The sequence below is a fragment of the Schistocerca americana genome, chromosome 6 (assembly GCF_021461395.2).
Source record: "Schistocerca americana isolate TAMUIC-IGC-003095 chromosome 6, iqSchAmer2.1, whole genome shotgun sequence".
Classification (NCBI taxonomy): domain Eukaryota; kingdom Metazoa; phylum Arthropoda; class Insecta; order Orthoptera; family Acrididae; genus Schistocerca; species Schistocerca americana.
This window is the reverse complement of record NC_060124.1, coordinates 331518472-331541737: the sequence shown is the minus strand read 5'-3', so window position 1 is coordinate 331541737 and position 23266 is coordinate 331518472.

Here is a 23266-nt window from a genome sequence, read left to right as displayed (position 1 = left end):
AAACTACTTGGTAGTTTCAGCTTTGGTTTCTTTCTATGTATTAGAGTTCTTTTTACATCTTTAACTGGGCAACAATGATTAAAATGTCTCAAAACTGTTTCATAGAATTGATCCCATTTCTTGTGTGTGCCTTTTACCTCATAAACACAGTTCCACTCCTCCTGGCCTAGTTTTTGTTTAAAGCGATTTGTATTGTGACTGTTCAAGAATCGTTTCTATTCAGTGATATTTGTTGCGTTGGCTGTGTTTACACCCATGTACTCAACAGACTGACAATAGTGGTCAGAGTAGTGAAATTCTATATTTCTGTGACTAACACTGTTAGCAGCAAGTTTACTGATTATCACATAATCTATCCTGCTGGAAGTGTAGTTTGTCACTCTTGTATCAGTGTCTATTATGTTTACAAGGTTATATGAATTCAGTATATCTGTCAGTCTCAAGCTAGGCATGTTGTGAGAGTTTGCATTAATATTCAAAATCCCCAAGTATAGTAAGATTACTATGGCCACTTAAACTAATTACTGATATGAAACATTAAAAAAGTGAGACACATCTGCATTTGGTGGGTGATAAAGTCCTATTACTTTGTGCTTTGTTTAAGTACTACCCTCTCCCTTCAATTTAAGAGTAATTTCAGTAATTTCTAGATTTCATTCACTACTGTGTTTATCCAGGAATGACATTTTAGTAGTAATTAGTGTTTATTGGACAAAAATAGCCATCCCAACACCTTTATGTAGCTGTCTACAGTAGCTGTGGGCGAGAGTACAACACTCTAATTTACAAAATTTTAATTCCTCAGCTTTAAGACCATGTTCAGTAATCACAATGACATGGGGGGGGGGGGGGGGTGGTAATGTTCTGTCTCAAAAACTTGTAAAAACGTCTTGTTTATTTCTGAGGTACTGAATATTTATGTGCATTAGTTTCAGGGCTTGTTTCCTATCTGCTACAGTACTATATTGTTCTGACCAGCTTGGCTCTCGGAAAAACCTTGTCTTCAGTAACAAGCACATTATTCCTTTCGTTCCATATTAGTTCTTCGGTTGGGGTGTGAGACTGAGGGCTAATTTGTTCATTAACTACGTGTGCTAATGTGGATCTTCCCTTTTTGTTCGTGTGAAGACTGTGCGTTATAAAACAAGACCTATCAAACATGTTTACATCAGCTAGTTTAACAATAGAAACTTTGTACTAAATCTTTTAAGCTTGTTATTAATTTTATCAATTTCCGTACACACACGACCACTCAGGTAAACCGTGTCTCTTGCTATAATCAATTACAATAACATTTGTGTTGATTAGAAGAAATAACAATCTTAGTAATTCTTCAACATTGTGACTGCATTATTGCAGTATATATCGTTAGATCCAGCACAAATCACAATTGAATCATTTATAACGTGTTTCTCACTTACGACAGGTCCAGTAACGTCCTTGACATGTGTATCAGGTTTAACGATGCTCGTTTCGTTCTGTGTCGGATTTATTTTTAGTAATTCTTGGGCTAGTTCCTTACTGTGGCTATAACCAAAGATTTCTATTTTCCTTCTGTTCACTTTATTTAACTTACAATCACTAATTACACTAGGCACTTCACTTACGTTTTTTAAACGAGAATGTGCATTTGGCTTGGGAGCACAGTGAGTTTGTTTGCCATTTTGGATGTAGTTATTAGATAGGTCGGCGAATTTGTTCATGTGCACTGGTATTAAGGAGGATGCACCGGTTTTCACATCTTAGCACATTGTCTTACCTCGCCATTGCTGCGCAGACCATTCAGAATTACCGGTACTGTTTGAGACGACTAAATTTTCTGCTTGCAGAATACGAGAATAACGGGCGTCGACTTACACGGGCCGGCCGGAGTGGCCGTGCGGTTTTAGGCGCTGCAGTCTGGAACCGAGCAACCACTACGGCCGCAGGTTCGAATCCTGCCTCGGGCATGGATGTGTGTGATGTCCTTAGGTTCGTTAGGTTTAATTAGTTCTAAGTTCTAGGCGACTGATGACCTCAGAAGTTAAGTCACATAGTGCTCAGAGCCATTTGAACCATTTGACTTACACGGATGTATTTCGTATTTCGCGTGCAGTTTTTTCACTTCATCCTGCAAGAGTCCAATAATTGTAATATAAGAAAGGTTTTCCGTCTTGATACTGTCGATCGTCCTTGCTGCTTCACATGCACACGTTTCTTGACCATTAATGGACGCTGCTCTTTGTTTATAGTCTACACATATCCACATGGTCGCGTAGTTATCATCACTCCTCACTGAGGCGTCAAACTTTTTGCAGCGAAAATGAAATCTTTGATTACACTGATCACAGACGAAGCCACTTTTCACGATTTTCGCGCACTTTTTGCAATATTGACACTTTATAACAATATTTTCGCGGGCCTCTACATTCGAAACTTCAGTAGCTGATGCCATCTTCAATTTATCCCACGCTTATATGTGGTCTGAGGCTTTCCCGGCGAATGTACTGTATCCAAGGCTCTCGGGTGTCCAGCCGGGTCCGATCGTCGAAGTTCCACGATATTTCGGCGAATAACAGTTCCGCCATCATCAGGTGGTGCTGATGGAATGACCTAACTGCGCTAGAGTTGAACTGCGTCTACCACCGGACGTGGCTGCAGCTACCCCCACCCCTCCCACCACGCGGCGCCCCACCGGCCGTCCGCGCCGGGGTACGACTCGGGACCCCACGGACACAGCGCAGACAGATCATTCCATCAGCACCACCTGATGATGGCGGAACGGTTATTCGCCAAAATATCGTGGAACTTCGACGATCGGATCCGGCAGGACACCCGAAAACCTTGGATATATCCCACGCTTCTTTTGCAGATAACGTGCTCTGCAGATGAACATAAATAGCATGATCAACTGATAAGAATATTTTGACCCTTGCGATGCATATCTTAACTTCATCTTTGATCTCGCCCGTTATACACTGTCACAATTGTTCGTGCTGTAAATAAGTTTTCATTGAATTGCCATGTATTGTAATTTTCTCTTCCTTTCAGTTTTTCAATTAGCGGCAAGTTAGCATTGACTGAACTCATGATATCTGCGTTCTGTATCTGCGTCTTGTGACAAAACAACGTAGTTTTTATTCGCTTCAAATAAACCGCTGGGGGACTGTGCCTGGCGCCATAACCTGTTGTTATTCAACTTGAAATAAACACGCGGTTACGGTTTGAAAGTGAACATAAATGCTTTTATTAACACGCACAGAACGAATGTAACACAAGGGTAGGCAAAACACAACCATGTTAATAGGTGCGTCTATAAAAGCGTCTGTAGCAACTGCGGCAAAGATAAGTATGTAGCAGAGGCATTCCTAAATTCCAACAATTAATGAAACGGATTGTATAAATAATGCTCAGATTTTGTGCTTAAGTGAGCACCATTTACTGATAAATGTGCCTTGCCACCAAGTTATAGTTTAGTAACATACTACTGTAGGGAAAATAAAGACAAAGGTGGAGTAGCAATTTATGTTAAGGATAGTGTAGCATACAAAGCTATAGATATTAAGAAATATTGTATGGAACAACAATTTGAGGCATGTGCAACAAAAATATTAATAAATTCTATACAATGATAGTGTTGGCTGTCTACAGGGCACCTTCAGGTGACATAAAAACTTTTCTACATATAATGGAACTCCTGCTGTCAGGGTTACTTGCAAAAGCAAAGGATATTGTAGTTTTAGGTGATTTCAATATAAACTTTATGACAGAATGCACCTTAATCCTGTCACTGTAGATGAAATTAAAAAATCATCATGTCTCTAAAAAGTAAGAATTCTGCAGGGGTTGATAATACTTCTAGCGATTTATTGACATACCGGTATTCTTGTGTGTGGATAAGGGATATTCTTTGTCATATTTTCAATGTTTCCCTTCAGAAAGATGTTGTTCCCAGTAGACTTAAGTATGCCATTGTGAAGCCCCTGTTCAAAAAGGGCAATAAAACTGAACTAACTATCGACCTATCTCTTTGCTGACGGCTTTCTCTAAAATTCTAGAAAAGCTAATACATGTTAGAATTACTGATCATCTCATGAAGAATGGAGTTCTCGGCAAGGCCAAAAATTTGGCTTTCAAAAGGGTCGTTCAACTGAAGACGCAATCTATGCACTTGCAAATGAAGTCCTAGAAATCCTTAATGAAAAAAATGCTAGCACTTGGTGTCCTCTGTGATTTGTCTAAAGCATTTGACTGTGTTGATCACCAGATTCTCTTGCAAAAAGCAAAATTAGTAGGAATAAGTGGTGTTACAGGCAATTGGCTACAGTCGTATCTCCAAGACAGAAGACAAAAAGGTGTCTTGAATAGCTCAGGTGGAGTGTGTGATGTTTCTTCACATTCTGAATGGAGTTCAATTACATGTGGAGTGCTTCATTTCTTGGGCCAGTATTATCCCTTATTTATACAAATGATCTACCATCATGTACAAGCCTGCCGTGTAAATTTACATTATTTGCCGATGATACCACAATTTTTATGAGCAGTAGAACAAATAATGATCTTGAGGAATCCATTACTCACATACTCTCAGATGTGATTAATTGGTTCAAGGTGAATGATCTCTCATTAAATTCCAGTAAGACCAGCTTTATTCAGTTCTGTACCGAAACAGAAAGAGAGAGAGAGAGAGAGAGAGAGAGATAAATGTGACATGTGGTGATTGGCCAATAGAATGGAAACAAGAAAATTTCTTGGAGTGCACATTGACAAGAAAATGAACTGGCCTTTGCATATTATAGATCTCTGTAAGAGGCTTAGCTCTGCTACATATGCTTTACGGGTCATCACTACATGTGTTGAACCCAACACTACAAAAGTGGCATACTATGGCTATTTTCACTCACTCGTTGAATACGGCATTATTTTTGGGGGCAACCAGCCATTAGCAAGGAAAGTGTTCATTGCTCAGGAGCAAGCTTTAAGAGTTATATGTGGATTCCCCTCAAGAAACTCATGTAGAAATAGCTTTCAAAAACTTAAAATATACACAACTACATGCCAACATATTTTTTCTCTTATGTGTTTTGTCTGTAAAAATATAGAGATATTTCAACCAAACAGTAATTACCATGAGCATAACACATGGGGGAAGAATGACATACACAGTGAACATAGAAATTTGAGCTTGGTGCAAAAGAGTGTCCACTACACTGTAACAAAATGCTTCAATTCTCTTCCTCCTGAAATAAAGACAGAGATTCATAACAAGAGTAAGTTTAAGAAAGCAGTAAAAATATTTCTGCTAGAATAAGCTTTTTAAATAAATAAATAGTAAAATTTTAATATTATATAATACAAGTTGACATAACGCCACTAAGAATGTTATTTAACTTGAGCTCTGTATCTGTGTGTGCTCTGTATATGTTTTTCTGTAGAGCTTTAATGATTCTAAGAAAATATGTATCATCTTTTTTCTGTATTGCTGCTCAAAGAATTTATTGTATAAATTTTCATATAATTACGTACTCAAATGTCTGTATATGCTATAAGATTATCATATTGTATTTGTAAAAAACTGACTCGATCCAGGTTCTTGTGAACCCAACATAGTTGGACCTATGGAACACAAAATAAAATAAAATCTCTACCATATAGTATTCAGAAAATGTCAGCTTTCTAAATGTACAGATTTTTCTTGTGACTGGCACTCTTCCTTGTAATTGATATGCACAGGTTCGACTCTTGAGATATAATGCATGTAACTACCATGTTTTTGTATTATTTCATCTTGCATATTTCAGCACTTTTTAAGCATTTTTCATGCATATTTTAAGGTTTTTATGATGCATGTAATCCGGTCTTTAATAATAACAATAACAGATTATTGTGCAGTTGAAACAGTCGTTGCTGGTTACAAAATTTGAAGATACGGTATTTGGGTTTTTCTGTTCACTGATATTTAAAATCACCTGAGGATCCAATACTCGGTCTAAATTGATTGATAGCAGTTCATGTTGTGTTTGCACTTATGTGGAAAATGTGTGGAACCCCGTCAGATAACAGTTGCATCATTAATGCCATTCAATAACTGGCACACACTTTCAAAAGAAGACTGGTATCATTGTTACTTTCAGTTCAAAAACTTCTGTACTTATTTTATTTTCAGTAATGTATCTTCTTACATATAGTGAATTGTAAACTACAGACTATCACATTAAAAAAAAAAAAAAAAAAACACACACACACACATTTGTATATCTAGTACACATGCATGATAAATAGTGCCATTTGGCAATGACCATCACCAGTTATGAAAGGGTACAGTAAGTAGTTCATTGTGATGCTAAGATATTACACTACCATGTCCCAGTTATTTATTTATTTATTTTTATGTTCAATATGTTGTTCAAATTGATTGAAGAATTAAAAACTTGTGCAAAATAAAAAGTAGCCATTTTCCTTTTCCACATGAAAAGTGAAACATTTAATGAAACAATAAGACCAGAAATGGATGTCGCATAGTCTCATTTATTTTCAAGTCTTTTTACAGAGTAAAAATCAGAATAGTGGATTTTCCCCATTTACAAGCTACAGCAGGTCCGGCCTCGCACAGAGTGGGAATGCAGCCATCTGTTGCTGTTCAGACTGCTCTCAATAATTAGGAATCGAGATAACAAGATGAATCCAATAGTGTACAATCACAACTGGGCAGTTATCATTGCGGGATGCCATAGGGTGGTCACCATAGCAGTGTGCAGCCATTTCTACAGGAAAAGTTATGACACAGCTCGTATGAAAACAGTACATTTTTGCTACTCAGCACACTAGTGACTGCACATGTGGCCTTTGCTGTGTGGAATGTTTCCACTATCTTCATGGAGGAAGCTAGTGCAACTGTGTATATTCACCAACCCACAACACATGGATGTTAAATAGTCAGTGCTGGCTGATCCATGCCCAGTGCAGCACTCACGAGTCCTGTGGCTGAAGTCATACAATTTGCTATGTCGATATGCACAAGATGATGATCATATTGCAATCGTACAACACTGTACAGTCTAATACTTGTTCAATGCTGCATTGACACACTTCTTTCCATTAATTCTACACACGTAGCAGTATGTCTTTTAATGTCATGGTATGACAAGCTCTTTTTCACAGAGACTGGGCTTTCTGTCATTTTTGAACCCATTGCCATGGTCTCCTACAAATCCTCTTAATTTGGTTTCATCTGGGACAGTGGTTTATGGCATTATGAAACTACGTCTTCAAATTTCATGTTACTGCAGTATTGAGTTTTAAATCAAAACTTTAACGCAGCATACCAAATGAATTGGAAAAAAATGCTCTCATAAATATTTATGGTCATACACTATTTACAATTAGAACGTCTGTATAGCTGAACCAGTGAAACTTATTGCCTACATTTATGTTGAATAAATTCTGTGAGATGGTTTCTCCCATAATGCTATTGTGCTGTATAACTAAAAACTGAATTCAGTGGAAATTAACAGTATACCATGAATGAACACATTTATTGACTTATTTGCATATAAGTCACTAAAGTATTGAGAATTACTGGGTTCTGTATCTGTCAATCCGAAACATTTCCAATGTTGATGCTACAGCACATTATAAGAAATACTGCAAAATATTAAAGACTGTAATACGGATGTCAAAGCAAATATATTACAAGGAAAAGATAGTCATATCAGATAACAAAATAAAGACAATATGGGATATAGTGAAGGAGGAGACCGGTAGAACCAGACATGAAGAGCAACAAATAGCATTAAGAGTAAATGATGCATTGGTGACAGATGTGTATAGTGTTGCAGAACTTTTTAACAAACATTTTATAACTGTTACTGAAAAGATGGGGTTGTCAGGTTCGGTAGATGCTGCTATGGATTACCTTAGACCAGACATGTCAAGTAACTTCCATAATATGAATTTGACCCTCACTACCCCAACAGAAATAACGTCCATCATAAAATCTTTAAAATCAAAAACATCTAGTGGGTATGATGAAATATCAACAAAGTTAATTAAAGAATGTGATTCTGAGCTAAGTAACATATTAAGCTATCTGTGTAACCAGTCGTTTATCAGTGGAATATTTCCCGAATGGCTGAAATATGCTGAAGTTAAGCCACTGTTTAAGAAGGGAGATAAAGAAATAGCATCAAATTTCCGTCCAATTTCACTGTTGCCAGCATTCTCAAAAATTTTCGAAAAAGTAATGTACAGTCGTCTTTATAACCATCTTATCTCAAATAACATACTGTCAAAGTCACAGTTTGGATTTCTAAAAGGTTCTGATATTGAGAAGGCTATCTACACTTACAGTGAAAATGTACTTAATTCATTAGACAAAAAATTGCAGGCAACTGGTATATTTTGTGATCTGTCAAAGGCATTTGACGGTGTAAATCACAATATCCTTTTAAGTAAACTAGAATATTATAGTGTAACAGGAAATGCTGCAAAATGGTTCAAATCTTATATCTCTGGCAGGAAACAAAGGGTGTTATTAGGAAAGAGGCATGTATCAAGCTATCAGGCATCATCCAACTGGGAACTAATTACATGTGGGGTCCCACAAGGTTCCATTTTGGGGCCCTTACTTTTTCTTGTGTATATCAATGACCTTTCATCAGTAACATTACCAGATGCCAAGTTTGTTTTGTTTGCTGATGATACAAACATTGCAATAAATAGCAAATCAAGTGTAGTCTTAGAAAGATCAGCCAATAAAATATTTGTGGACATTAATCACTGGTTCCTAGCCAATTCTTTGTCACTAAACTTTGAAAAAACACACTACATGCAGTTCAGAACTTGTAAGGGGTGTCCCAAGAGTATATGTCTAACATATGATGACAAGAAGATAGAAGAAGTGGACGGTGTTAAATTCTTGGGATTACAGCTTGATAATAAATTCAACTGGGAGGAGCACACCACAGAACTGCTGAAGCGTCTTAACAAATCTCTGTTTGCAATGCGAATTTTGTCAGACATAGGGGATATAAAAATGAAAAAGCTGGCATACTATGCTTACTTTCATTCCATAATGTCATATGGGATTATTTTCTGGGGTAATTCATCAAGCCAAGCTAAAGTTTTCCGGGCACAAAAACGTGCAGTAAGAATTATATGTGGTGTGAACTCAAGAACATCCTGCAGAATCCTGTTTAGGGAACTAGGGATACTAACTACAGCTTCCCAATATATTTATTCCTTAATGAAATTTGTCATTAAAAATATATCACTTTTTCAAACCAACAGCTCAATTCATGGAATCAATACTAGAAATAAGAATAATCTTCACAAGGATTTAAAGTCACTTAGTCTTGTACAAAAAGGTGTGCATTATTCAGGAACACACATTTTCAATAACTTGCCAGCAGCCATAAAAAGCTTAACAACCAATGAAATTCAGTTTAAGAGAAGCCTAAAGGATTTATTGGTGGCCAACTCCTTCTACTCCATTGATGAATTTCTTAGGAAAACCAACTGATTTGTATATAAGTACAACATAACTTCTGCACAATTTCAGTGCAGTAATGTGTTCACTGAAAATTTGTGTGTGTGTGTGTGTGTGCTTGTGTGTGTGTAAGTGTGTAAGTATAATCTAACTTCTGCACCATTTCAGTGCAGTAATGTGTTCATTGTAAATAAGTATTACAGTAGTTGTATTACATGTTTCTTACCTTATAAATAAATAAAAAACTTTTTTATTTTAAATTCAGTGCAATAGTATTTGTAAAATGACTCTTAGTGTTCATTAAAAAATGACGATCATTCCACTTGGGACCTGTGGAATGGTACATTAGCTTATTTGTTTTAGTTGTAAATATTTGTCATGTATTGTTGTTTTTCTGACATGTTCCACATCCTGGAGGACCTCCTCACTACGGATCAATTGGAATGAAAGTAAATCTAATCTAATCTAATCTAATCATTCTTACTTTGAAGGTAGTGCAGAACAATGGCTTCCAGCCAGACTTGTGTTTTACAGTAACCATTCAATTTATTGGCACGCCAGCACTTGGTTTCATCCTCCCCCTCTCGTCATCTCCAACGTACACGCGTCTGCGTCCACACACACACACACACACACACACACACACACACACACACACACACACACACACACCATTACAGTCATCTACACTTCACATACATATAGCTGAGATGCTGAGTCGCAGATAGGCACATCAAAAACACTTTCACAATTAAAGCTTTCAGCCATTGGCCTTCATCAGCAATACACACACACACACACACACACACACACACACACACACACACACACACACAAACGTAACTCACACACATGACTGCAGTCTCAGATGGATACCACACTGCAAGCAGCAGCACCAGTGCATGATGTGAGTTTCGACTTGGTGGGGGTAAGGAAGAGGCCAGGGCAGGGACGGGGAGGACTAGTATGGTGGGAATGGCAGACAGAGAAGTGTCACAGGTTAGATGGAGGGCATGGCAGAAGTGTGGGGGGGGGGGGGGGGGGGGAGGGGGGAAGTAGTGGAAAAGGAGAGAAATAAAAAGACTGGGTCTGGTGGTGGAATGACAGCTTTGTAGTGCTGGAATGGGAACAGGGAAGGGGCTGGATGGGTGAGGACAGTGACTAGCAAAGGTTGAGTCCAGGAGGGTTACGGGAATGTAGGATGTATTGCAGGGAAAGTTCCCACCTATGCAGTTCAGAAAAGCTGTTGTTGGTGGGAAGGATCCCGTAACCGTCCTGGTCTCAACCTTCATTAGTCACTGTCGTCACTCGTCCAGCTCCTTCCCCGTTCCCTTTTTCAGCACTACACAGCTGTCATTCCACCACCACACCCAGTCTTTTTATTTCTCTCCTTTTCCACTATCCCCTGCCCACTGTCTAACCTGCAGCAGCACCTTACTGTCCACCACCCCCACCATACTAGCCCTCTCCCTCCCCGCCCTGGCCTCTTCCTTACCCCCACCCAGTCGCCACTCCTATCGTGCACTGGTGCTGTCTTTCTGTGACTCATCATCTCTGCTACATGGTGAGTGGCAACTTTCCTTCTCATAATATTGTTACATTCCACCCTGGATTTTCCATTGTTTGATTAAATGAACAACTCCCATACTTTGTCAAAGTAAGCTGTCTGTGGGTGCGAAGGATAGGGAAAATCTTTCCAATTAGGCAGCTGAACCTGCCCTTTGGGGTCTACCAGCCATCCACGCCATATGACTTTGTTGGAAAAAATTCAAAGCTGTTAACATTTGTGCTGTTCACAGACTGAACATGCAAAATGGAGGTTGTGTGCATCAAAGGTCCCATTTGCTCAACAAGAAGAAGAAGGTGATGACAATAATGATGATGTTGGTAGAAGTGGTCATTTGTATCATATCAGTTGTCAGACAACTTGCCACAGATTTATCAAGAGTTTTTGGCATGAGGTCATGACCAAACTATTGGGGTACCACAATCCTGTCCTTGTTAACTCCGGAACGCATAACGAGTTTGCCTGTACTTGTTTCAGTACAGTGTGGAAGAGGAAGATTTACTTAGAATTGTGACCAGTGACTTGTTTCCTAGGTTAACACAGAGACTAAATAGCTGTCAAGGGATGTGGAGTTACACTGCTTCAGCAAACAAAGAAATCATGCTACACACTGTCAGCCAGAAAGATTATGGCTTCTGTTTTCTGGGCCACTCATGGAATTTTTTTAACATAATAGGAGAGTCAATTCTGAAGACTCTTGTGAGACATTAAGAAAACTGAGAAGAGCCATTTAAAACAAGTGATGTAGTCTTTTCACTCCTATTTTTACACATCAGTGGCTGGGCCACATACTGTCCAGTGACCAGACAAAAACTGTAGCTCAGTTCAAATGGTGATTTTCAACATCTGGCCTACAACCCAAACTTTGCTCCAGTTTATTTCTGCCTATTCCTACACATGAGAAATTGGCTTGCCTTTCAATGATTTGCTCTGCTGAAGGACATCAAGATGCTGTAAAGGACTGGTTCAGTCATCTCAGGTGGCAGAAATTTATGCTGAGGGAATGTCAGTTCTTTAAGAGATATGATAAATCTCTCATGATCAATCAATGGAGTACTTTAGAGTCTTCAGCCAATCCGTTGAGTCTGTGTTGTTTCTGCACGATATTTCTTCTTCAGGTGCAGCTTGCTGTGTTGTGTACTCTCACTGCCTGGACTCTAAGTTATTTATAAAAGTACTCAATTCCCAGCACTATACAGTCTGGTTCGACTACAGGCATCAAGTGCTTGTAACAACACAGCTCACAGTGCATGGAAATGACTGGTTTGAAATATCGTGCATTAAAATGGAATCAACAATTCAGCTGAACACCAGAAAGCACACCATTGATATGATAAATGGTTAAATCAGAATGGTGATTATGTAGAGAAGCAATACCATGGCAAATCTTTAAGGTTTTTCTGATTAATTTGCTTTAACTAATACAAGATTGTATTTATAGCCTAACAGAGTTTACTTGTGGGATAGCCCTCATAAATGGCTACTGTTTTGTTTTGTGTGGTATTTGTTTCCTACCAGCCATTAAACCGAGACAATATCTTTTATCCAAATAGCTCATTTATATAAATAAATTGCTTGAGATTTTTTAAGTTTTGGAATACTTCTCCAGCCACTGTCAATATAGTTTACTAATTCAATAAATTTGCACATGCAAAAGTTCTTTTGATCTTAGGTCTTGCAACAGCAGTCACTGCCATAGTAAATTTACTTGTCGTTTAAAACTGATTGAGGAAATTCTGTAATGCACCTTGTAGCAGAATCATGTTTTCTTAACATTTATTGGTTGTTTTCTCTAAGATATTGGTAGAGAATTTCATATTAAAGTGGTTTGAAATAAGTGTATGCCAAACAGTATATTCTGTCTGCAGTTTATTTCTAGCCAAATGAAGTAAAGTCATAAGTCTCAAAATATGTATGTGCCAATTTGACCTATAGGTCAGGCAAAAATCATTCATTCTGTTTCCAAAAGAACATGCAGCATCCTCTTTATCATGAAATCCTCAGTCCAGACATGCATTTCATTTGATACTCCATATGATCATATTTTAATTAATAGTTGTTGGTGTGTCACTGAATCAAGAGTCATATCTGATCTGGATTAATAACTTTCATTATCAAATCTATGACAGTGACAGTCAAGCACTGGTCTTTTGACAAGTGCTCACATTAATGTGACTGGACAATGTATAACAGCTCCAGTTTCTCGTTGTATTGAGCTGTTTGCAGTACCAACATAGCAAGGCCTCAAGCATTTCTCGAGGCACAGCTCATGTAAATTGTGCTTTATCTTTAGAAAAGGAGAGGAATATGCATACATGGTAAGCAGATCTGATAAACTTGTGAGTAAACTGGAACTCCCAACAAATGTGCTCCCTTTATCATCTCCAGTGCTATCATAAAATATGATAAGGGAGCAGATGAAATAGTTATTTGACAAGAGACAGTGGATGGACATTGATACTGTATTCTAATATACTTCTGGTATCTGTACAGTGAAATTAGATTCTGCATTAATCAGACATGTTGGGATAACTGTAAGTTAATTTAACTTACGCTGCTAGTCAAATAATAACTGTTGTGGCATTATTAATTTGTAAATATTTCTATGTTTAAAATGTTTTCTTATTAATGAAGAATGTGTAAAGAATAGCATAATAGAACTATTATTCAGGAATCAGAAACATTTTAGCGTCATTTGAAAATTAAAAAAAAAAATAATTTGACACTGCAAATCAGTGTTTAATGTTATGATGAAATGCTGTTCGCTATTTTATGAACTTAGTGCCTATTCATCAGAGTGAAAATAGATTATATGTCTCTTTAGTGTATCTAAAGTGAAATAGATACTTCACATTATACATCGCTCAGCCAGAACATTATGACCAATTACTTAATAGCCAGTATGTACATCTTTGGCATGGATAACAGTGGCAACAAGTCATGGCATGGTAGCAATGTGGCCTTGGTAGGTCGCTGGAGGGAGTTGGTACCACATCAGCACACACAAGTCATCTAATTCCTGTAATTGCCGGGAAGGTGGGGGGGGGGGGGGGGGAGGGGGGCGATGAACTCTGATGCCACATTCAATCACATACCAGATGTGTTCGATTGGGTTGAGATCCAGTGAGTTGGGGAGGGGGGAAGGGGCAGCACTTCAACTGGAACTCACTGCTGAGTTCCTTGAACCACTCCATCACACTCCTGACCTTGTGACATGGCACTACTGAAAAATGTCACTGCCGTCAGGAAACATGATTGCCATGAAGGGTGTACATGGTCTGCAACCAGTGTACGTTACTCCTTGGCCATTGTGGTGCCTTGCACGATCTCCACTGGACACTTGCATGACTGCATGAATGCTCCCCAGAGCAAAATGGAGTCCCCACCAGTTTGTCTCTGTCCCACAGCACATGTGTCACGGACCTCTTCCCCTAGAAGATGACAAATTCGTGCCTTCCCATTGGCATGACAAATGAGGTATCGGGATTCATCGGACTGTGCAACAAATGCTCTGCCACTGCACCAACATCCAGTGCTGATGGTCCCGTGCCCATTTCAGTTAAAGCTGTCAATGTCATGGAGTTAACATTGGCACATGCATGGGTTGTTGGCTGTGAGAGCCCATCATTAGGAGTATTTGGTGCACTGTGTGCCCAGACACACTTTTACTCTGCCCAACATTAAAGTCTGATGTTAATTCTGCCACAGTACGCACCCTGCACTGTTTTACCAGTCGGCCCAACTTGCGACATTCAGTGTCTGTAATGAGGAATGGCTGCCCAACCCATGACATCTGGATGTGGATTCACATTGGTTTTGCCACATGTTGAAGACACTTACCACAGCATGTGTTGGGATTTTGCAGCTGTGACTTATTAAACTGATAGTTCGGTAATTTTCACATCTGTCAACATGTGCTTTCATTGGGATTGGAATTATTACAGTCTTCTTGAAATCTGTGGGTATTTCACCTGTCTCATACATCTTTCTTCAGGACTGGCTCTCCCAAGCCTATCGGTAGTTCTAATGGAATGTTGTCTAGTCCCGGGGCCTTGTTTCAACTTAGGTCCTTCAGTGCTCTGTCAAACTCTTCACACGGTATCATATCTCCCATTTCATCTGCATCTACGTCCTCTTCCATTTCCATAGTATTTCCCTTCAAGTACATCGCCCTTGTATAGACCCTCTACATACTCCTTCCACCTTTCTGCTTTCCCTCCTTTGTTTAGAACTGGTTTTCCACCTGTGCTCTTGATATTAAGACAGGTGGTTTCTTTTCTCCAAAGGTATCTTTAATTTTCCTGTAGGCAGTATCTATCTTACCCTAGTGATATATGCCTCTACGCCATTAGATTTTTCCTCTAGCCATCCCTGCTTAGCCATTTTGAACTTCCTGTTGATCTCATTTTTGAGACACTTGTATTCCTTTTTACCTGCTTCATTTACTGCATTTTCTCCTTTCATCAATTAAATTCAATATCTCTTATGTTACCCAAGGATTTATACTAACCCTCATCCTTTTACGTACTTGATCCTCTGCTGCCTTCACTTTTTAATCTCTCAAAGTTACCAATTCTTCTTCTACTTTATTTCTTTACCCTGTTCTTGTCAATCGTTCCTTAATGCTCTTTCTGAAACTCTCTACAACCTCTGGTTCTTTCAGTTTATCCAGGTCCCATGTCCTTAAATTCCCACTTTTTGGAGTTCTTCAGTTAAATCTCTGTCTTACCATTATCTAATCTGTCTGAAACCTTCCAGCGTCTCCAGATCTCTTCCACACATACAACCTTCTTTCATGATTCTTGAACCAAGTGTTAGATGTGATTAAGTTATGCTCTGTGCAAAATTCTACCAGGTGACTTCCTCTTTCATTCTTTACTCCAATTCCATATTCACCTACTACTTTTCCTTCTCTTCCTTTTTTTCCTACTATCGAATTCCAGTCCCCCATGACTATCAAATTTTCATCTCCCTTCGCTGTCTAAATAATTTATTTCATCTCATCATACATTCTTCAATCTCTTCATCATCTGCGGAGCTAGATGGAATATAAGCTTGCACTACTGTGGTGGGCATGGGCTTCGTGTCAATCGTTGGTCACAATAATGGATTCATTATGCTGTTTGTAGTAGCTTACCCGTGCTCAAATTTTTTTTTATACATTATTAAACCTACTCCTGCATTACCCCTGTTTGATTTTGTACTTATAACTCTGTATTCACCTGACCAGAAGTCTTCTTCCACGTGCCACCGAACTTAACTAATTCCTACTATATCTAACTTTAACCTATCCATTTCCCTTTTTAAATTTTCTAACCTACCTGCCCAATTAAAGGATCTGACATTCCACGCTCCGATCCATAGAATGCCAGTTTTGTTTCTCCTGACAACAATGTCCTCCTGAGTAGTCGCCACACAGAGATCTGAATGGGGCACTATTTTACCTCCAGAATAATTTACCCAAGAGGATGTGATTATCATTTAACGATACAGTAAAGTTGCATGCTCAGGAAAAATTATGGCTGTATTTTCCTCTTGCTTTCAACCATTCACAGTACCAGCACAGCAAGGCCGTTTTTGTTAACGTTACCAGGCCAGGCCAGTCAGTCATCCAGATACTGTTTCCCCTGCAACTACTGAAAAGGCTGGCACCCCTCTTCAGGAACCACACGTTTGTCTGGCCTCTCAATAGATATCCCTCTAGTGTGGTTGCATCTACAATATGGCTATCTGTATTGCTGAGGAAAGCTTAGTCCTGTAGTGACTGTGGTAGGTTGAATATAAGTGCAAGACTTGGTTCCTGTTCTATTTACCTATGGAAAGGAATCATTTTACATTGATGTTAAGATATGTTCTCAATTTTCTAGGAAAACTCAGTGTCAGCATTCATTATTAATTACATTATGTATTTTATTTGGTATGTCAAGAAAAGGTATATAAATGTGGGGAGGAATTCTCACTGAAAATAGTATGCAGTATAAAAGTACGTTTTCTTCTGTTGCTGGAATGAGTTGTACATGTAATGTTACATTAAGATAATTATGTATCATTCATAGAAAAATAGTTCTTGTCCGAAGAGTTTTAATTTTTAAATACACTTGTGGGAGTATCTATTTAGACGTAGTCTTCTCAGAACCTCTGGCAAGACAAGAAAATTATCTTGGGCTGTGCAGAAAGAGAACAGTGCAATCCGAGTTTTTGTCCAAGGCAGTTGCAGGTATTTGTTGGCTAATAAAGTTTACTTAGATGTATCTGCTGCATTCATTATTTACGATAGTCATAAATATTGGCCACTACTACAATCTACCTACTCACTGCATATTAGTTTCCAGTCTCTGCACTGTTAACTTATTGCTCAAAGTACACTGACAACTATATTACAACAATCCTTTATTCCTCTTACACCATGTAAATCTTTCTTTCTTAGTCAACTTTCCATGAAACAGATCTTTCCAGTAATATAATTTTAGGATGCATCTGTGACAGTGAACCACAATAACTGCTAACACTGTTCACAAGGTAAAGGCATCAAATCCTGATTTTATGTGCTTATTTCTAAAAGAGTGTGAAGTATAAAGAAACCACATGATGGGAAATCACATGAAAATAAGGTAATTTTATTTAATTCACTACAGGAAAATTTGTTTTACAAGGCTTCCAGTTCCTAGCATGTTTTAAGAAGTGGTAACAGTATGTCACTATGAGTTATTGACTAGAAGTAACAAATTGACTTTATGAAAGTGCTCATGCTGTGATTATTCCAACTCCAAAATGATTATCAACCATTAGTAACAAATCCACTAAAACTGCAGCATGCCAGCACTGTTTACATCACCATTATACTATTTACAAGAAAGTTTTTCACAAATGTGGAATTCAAAGTGAAAGTGACATTAATCAGAAAAAAATTATTGGTGGAAACAGGTACAAATGAATTCCATTGAAAAGTTAGTACAAGAATGGTCTGTACAAAAAGTATCTCAATATTTTCAACATTTGACTAATCTGTCTCTTAAAGTACATGCTTAATAAAAAAACAACAGATGTAATGTATTATTATCACCATATAGCTGTTTAATATTTACAAACATAGATTACACAGAAATTATGAATATTAGTTTTATCTGAAAAGCATAATACTGAAATTATAAGTGAGATAATTTTCTTGCTGTTAGATGCATTTGAACCTTGTCACTGGATTTCAGTCAACAAATAATTTAAGTGAATTGCAACCCATCACTTTTAGTGGTTTATAATAAATTTAAGGAAGCACATATCTGACAAATGAAATAAAATGTGTATCGTACACACAGTTTGTTTCTCTATATTGTGAACTGGTGTAACTGTTTAAGCACAAATGTTTCGTTTGATTCAGTTGACTATCCTGTCTAAGTACAAAAAAGTCGTAGTCATTACTTATTTGAGACTAACGAAGTACTGTCACCACTTAGGTGCCAACATATGTTCCAGATGAGTTCCCACACATTCGAACCAGATTCGCAAGACAAAAATTGTTATTACAACAAACTAAAATATGCAGCAAGGAAACATAATACACTGATGTTTTGTGCTTATTTAACTGTGTCTTTGAAACCGTTGTGCAGAAAGGAGATCCTGTTCCAATAAAACTGACATCATTGAACAAAAGTAAACAAGGATTTTGAATTAATAGTGCTTGAAAGCTCAGAGAGACCACCTCAAATAATGACACTATCAAGAATACTGAGACTTTCAAGTACTAAAATATTCTAAATATAACTTGCTACAGAGAAAGATAATTAGAACTGAGCCTTCAACTGCACATCTACTATAGCCATGCTTCTGCCTTGTCCAATACAAAATTTTAGCCTGTGTAGCCTAAATCATACAATAAACTTTTGTCGAATTTGTGGTCACATACTTTTTCCACAATGACATTTTCCAATGGTAAATTGCTACCTCCTGTGTATAATATAATGCATACACTCCAAGAGTCTCAGCATACTCGCAACACCACAGCACAACTTATTGCAAACATCAAATCTACATTGTTCAACTTTATTGGTCATTTGCTGCCAATATCTTGCTTTGGTTTTGGAGGTTTTCAATGTACAAGTGGCCGACTGTCAGGTTTAGTCATTCATGATGTAGGTGTGCAGCCAGGTTCAAAATTACATTCACGTGGATAACAATGTTTAAAAACAAAATTATCAAACCACTTAAATGATGATTATATAACTTCCTAGCTCTCAAATACAAAGATGTAATCAAAACAAACAAGAAATTATGTAAACTGTGAAACGAATTCCCATAAACCATTAAAAGTGATGTTTCAAATCATTAACATTAAACAACTTTTATATGTCTAGAGACTTCCATTAAAGTGGAGCAAAAGTAACAGAGATCTGTGGAATGCAACAAACAGTACTTCACTCAGCACTGTTACAGTAAGTAAATTTCACTACCCAAAACCAGTGGTCTGTTAAGCAACTATAGATGCCCTTATTGCCAATACAGATGTAAAACAAGATTTCTATTCAACTTGTGGTTACAATAAATAGGCTGTCACCTCACGCAAAATGAAGAACAGAACCACAGCATTTCACAATTATTGCTTGACTGTACATCACAGAAGTGTTAATCACACAACTTCCATTTCATAAGTGATATATTCATTTCATTTACAGAGTAATTTATAGCTATTTCTACAAGTAATGCAACTCTCTCTCTCTCTCTCTCTCTCTCTCTCTCTCTCTCTCTCTCTCTCTCTCTTCCCCCCCTTTCCCTGCTACTTTTGTTTTTAGGTGAGTGCTATCAAATCACAACAGTAATAACACAGATCTATAGCGGAAAACTCCTAAAATGCCCACAAGTTATATTATTAACAGTAACACCATAATAATTGTAAGAGACAATGTAATCAATCCAATATTTCTCCCTTAAGAGAAACATGATTACCCAGGAACAAGGTCAAGTAGTGGGGTAATTCGCATAAAGAAAGCAATTAAACTTTGATAACATTATTTGTTATTTTAGTACAACCCTAGAAGTGTCTAATATGGCTGACTGTGTATCACTTAATCCTGAGTTAGCTCTCTGGTTAATTAATTTTATAGATCATGGAAGAAGTTTTTCCAATGAAATAATGTATTCATTATTGCTGTCACTAGAAAAGAATATCCAAAATCTATTCCTTATTCGTAGATATTCAATTCTTATGTCAGGCAGTCATATCTGCATCTCTCTTACCATCAGTCAACTAAAAGCTACACAATAGAGGCCAAAATATTCGTTGTACATGTAAAAGTGAATCTGAAGATAACAGTGTATTTTGTACGGCAGCAGGGGGTGTCAAGACCAGAAAAAGTGTGCAACCAATTGCAGCTTTCTATCAATAAAAAATGGAAGACAATGATTTGTGTATTGATGTGTCAGTATGAGAACTACCAAGAGTAATGGCAAGAACTACTGGTACAAATTGTGTAAAAAATGCTACACACAAATTCTACTTGTACTCTGAGAATTGTCACAATATTATGAATGATGGGACTTGATTGTTAGGCACTAAAAATTAAAATTTATGGTGTACACAAGAAAACTGCAAATAAAATACATACTGCTTTTATTCTCACTCATCAGTTTGTCTCTGTCAAACTGAAATCAACTTCAGATCATCATTAATTGTCTATGCTAGTGTTTTGGCATGTGGAGCAAGAATTTTATACAAATGAGAAGCAATTTCAGCATATGAAATGTGCAGAACATACTACAGGCAGCAAAATTTGACTGTGTGGGAAACCACCCAATCTGATGTAAAAATTTATAGAGCAGTTTATGTATATTCTCAGTTATAATAATTTTCAATATGACACAAACTTCTGCATCATAATCACAAAAAATTTCAACAACTATATCATAACATAACTGGTAAAAACCTGTTTTAATGGCTACGTAAGTTTCTACTAGTGTTTTCACTGTTTTCACTATATTACTCCAATCTTCCACTACTACTAGAATTCTCATTTCAATATTTATCATTCACAAAAGCAGCAAACTGTTCATGTACCACACTTTCAATTGTTTCAGCGATAGTTACTTCATGTATAGCTGACAACATTTCTCCATGTAAATCGATGGAGCTTTCTGCACTCATTTTCAAAACAAATTAGCTACATACTGGAAACACCTGTTTTCCACAACTATAAAACCAAGAATTATAAATTAGTTGCTAAATTAGTTGCACATCGTATTACCAATTTTTTACACCTTGATCTGATACCATCCTCTAATTATCATTTCACATACTAGTATCCTTTTTTACCTCCTTTAAAAAAAAAATCACACATGCATATATGCACCAATGTTTGAATACTTCTAGAAATGATATAATGTTTTCTGTAACACATAAATGCTACTAATCAAGCTAAAATTTTAAATGTAAACAATTAACTGCCATTCTACAACAAAAATGCAGTTCTTGTGCATTACGCACATTATAATCATCATTATTATTCAAAACCAGTTACAGGAGCACTGATTTATTTTTATCATTGCTTTCTGGCCATTTATCTCTTCCCAATATACTAATGGTTTTTATCAATTGTAGCAATGTCAAGTTTGCACAAGGATGTTACCACTGAAATACCAGCAGAAAACATGCATATGAACAGTTAAAAATCAAGTGATGCAAAAATGGCATATAAAAATTTATAGACTATTCAGGACGATCCAAAATAGTACTCACAAGAAATTTGAAGGGGAAACCACCATTGCAATGATCCCTCTCAATGTACTGAAAATTAGTAATGTTATTGTGATGTCTGAGTAGTGGTTATTTGCAGATTACAGCAGAGTGTTACTCTCCACTGCTTATATTACAATAACTGTATGGTCTACCAGTTATAACTATATGTTTATTAATTGTATTTTCCATTCTTAATAAACAAATACCCTTTGTTGTTTTTACAATATATTGTTTGCTAAAAATCATCAGTCTTATTAGTAACATCAGTAGCAATCAACAATAAGATGGTACCTTGTTTGCGGAAGATAACTGATTCAACATTGTAACAGGATTTTCGACAGCATGCAGTATAGGCACTAACATCAATATGCACTAAGTTTTATTACTGTTGCTAAGTTATGCAAGGTAAGTGATGACCGCGTTTAATCAGAAACAAACATTCTTACATTTTTTACTGTTTTATGTGACAATTGTAGGACTATCAGTGCAGTTGCATGGCTTTTTTTCCTTTTTGATTTCGAAAAGTGTCACGAACCATTCCCATATTTAAGTGTAATAGCTCACTAAAATGCTGCAGATATTCTCATTGGTATAAGAGCACCAAAATGGGCACCTGGATAACAGTCCTATAGCAGCATAAACAGACAGCAAAAGTACACTCGACTGAGCTTCTTCACTGATACCATCACATTTTTCTTCTATAAAACTGTTCTGGGTTGATATCTGTTAGGGGTCCTGCAACACTTTCTAGAAATATGTGTTATCAGTTTAATCTTTGCTTTTTATGTGTATTCTTGCTTTACTTTATTTTATATTTACTCTACTGCAAACTATAAAAGCAATTTTCGTTACCAATATGTCACCAATACACATCTATTAATGCTGTAGAAAATGGACAATGTATTAAAAATGAGTTAAAGCAGTCGGTTCCAAGAGCATTTCATTTTGCAATGCAAAGGGACTAGATGGTAGAATATTAAAAAAAGAAAGTAGTCACCTACTAACATAGATTTCTTTTTTTATGGTATAAGCACAAACATTCCATAGCTATTACAACAGTTGAATACACTTATTCTAAACAATCTAAAACCAATAGGAATGGTGATAAGTTTCCTTGATAACACATCACTGCTAGTTACAAATGTACTTCATTGCCATCTTGACACCATTTTGGGAAAAGTGGCCCGTGAATACTAGTCCATACTGTACCTCTTTATTTCAGTTTTTCTAAACACTTTAGACTTAACTGTTTTTTTTTCTCTTCTTTTTATCATGAACTGCTGTGTATGACTGAACTTAATAGCATATTTATCCTGAACTGCTGTGTATGACTGAACTTAATAGCATACAATCAGTGCTACTGTTAAATTAAAATACTGCTTCTCAATCCAAACAATCTGTGGTGCTCTCAGATATTATAACAGAACACAGTCTCTGCAACACATATTTTGTGTGTGGCTTGTCTAAAGGCAGAAGAGAGATGCAAAACAGAAGAATGAAATTAAATTAT